Here is a 2,207-nt window from a genome sequence, read left to right as displayed (position 1 = left end):
AGTGAAAAATAAAATTGAATACAAGGTAAAAGGTAAAATTATTTACAAAATTTATAGAAAATATATATTATGAAGAATAAAATTTGTGAAAAATGGATATTTTTACTAAATTTATATAGAATATATCTCTTTTTTCTTTATAAATGGAGCAATGTTTATTCTTTAGTGAAAGGTATAACGTATCATAGCATTATCCTATTATCGAACCTAACTCTTATTGGAAATTAAGTCACCCGGTTACCTAGTTAGGTCGAGTCATTGGTCGGATTACACTTGCAATGAAACTTGTGGAACCTGGTGCAATTCGACCAATTTTCATAAAAATGAATGGTCAAGTGGAATTTAAAAAATGGACTGAGTCATGCTTTATTATTACAAAAGCCATTAAAATCCTAAACTAATTTCGACTACTCCCTCACTAAAGTCATTATTCACTTTTTTTAGATTTTTAGTTTCAACTCTCTCATCTCACACAAGCAATACCACATCAGCTTTGCTTGCTCATTCACTATTGTTTAGAGATGTCCCTTTTTTTTTTCTGACGAAACAGGTTTCTACAAAAATCTGCTTGCTCATTCATTATTGTTTAAAGATGTCCTTTTTTTGTTTTACAGAACGAGTATCCACAAAAATATACTTTTCAGGTCTGGAGGCGGATATAAGTACCCGTTTAATAAACAGAGCAGAAGAAATGGGAGTTGATTACCTTATAGNCTAGTTTTCACTTCTTAACCTCACTCACTCAGTATTCAACATTCAATCTCACATTCATGCTTCACGCCCTCACTTCCTCCTTCTTCTCACAAACCATCTGGTGCGCCACTGCCCCACCTATGCACTACAACACAACCGACATTTTGCAGCGGTTAAACCAAACGCTGGAAGATAGGTCGCGGGTAAACGGTTAGCGACGGTTTTAGCTAACCGCTGGAATAACCGCCGCTAAAGGTCTATCAATTTTGCGGCGGATACAACTCCGCCACTAAATAGCAAATAAACGAAAACAGCATTTGCTTTGCGGTGATTCTAAACCGCCGCCAAATTTTAGTATTTCTGTTCATAGTTATTAGAATCGGACCGGACCGTCCGGTAGTCCAATCGACTCAATCGTTAAAACCGCGCTTCCACCAATAGACCCACAACGTGTGGATCATAACGAAGAAGGTAGGGCTTGAACCTGGAACCTGGAAGAAGGAAAAGCTTTAACAATGTCATTTTACCACCAAGCCAAATGTCTCTTCGATGTATATAGCGTTAATAATTATATATATCATATAAACGCATTTGATTGCCACACAATTTTTTGTTGTATACTTTATATCTGATCATAGTTATTATAGGCACCTTATATATTGAGTAAAATGCACAATTAAATCAAATGGAGGACCAAATTACACAATTCTACCAAATTGAAAAAAAAAATATTAGGATCTCCTAAAAGCACATTCTTATGTAATTCGAATTAGTTTCATTTGAATTAGACAAACCAACACTAATTCGAATTAGTCCTATTCAAATTAGTAGTAATGGTTGTAATTCGAATTTGTCAAATTTGAATTATGCTTGCATGTAGTTTTAGGGTAGTTCGAATTAGGGTGATTCGAATTATGCACACTAGGATGTCCCTAATAATTTGAATGGGTCTGCTTCAAATTAATTTTGGACCATAGTAGATCGAATTAATTTACAGCTATTTATATATGATCAAAGCGTATATAAAAAGTACAATAAAGAATACATTTAATAATATCCATAATGAATTCAATAAAGAGTACATTCAATCATAAATAAAAAAACAATAATTATAAATATTTTTTATAAATTATTAAAAATAAAATATTTTCTAAAAATATTTATTAAGATTTAGAATTTAGTATTTAATATTTAAAATTAGTGAAATATTTGCCAAAAATATTATATTTTGTTGGTCAGTTAGCATTATTGAATCTATTAACCACAATAATATGTAGATCATTGATTGGTTTTTATATAAAAATATTTTTATTCTATTTAGTATTTAATTTTGATAAAACATTAATTAATTTTGAATTTAGTTATTATGAATTCTTATATCTAAGAATACAAGTTAAGATTGTTATTAAAAAAAATTTAAATTTTTTATTTTAATAAATGCTCAACAAATTATTAAAATAAAAAATTTAAAATTTAAAATTATAATTTGTTAAAGATATAAAATTTTTAATTTT

This window comes from Arachis ipaensis, chromosome B03, assembly GCF_000816755.2.
Source record: "Arachis ipaensis cultivar K30076 chromosome B03, Araip1.1, whole genome shotgun sequence".
NCBI classification, from domain to species: Eukaryota; Viridiplantae; Streptophyta; class Magnoliopsida; order Fabales; family Fabaceae; genus Arachis; species Arachis ipaensis.
This window is presented reverse-complemented; position numbering follows the sequence as displayed.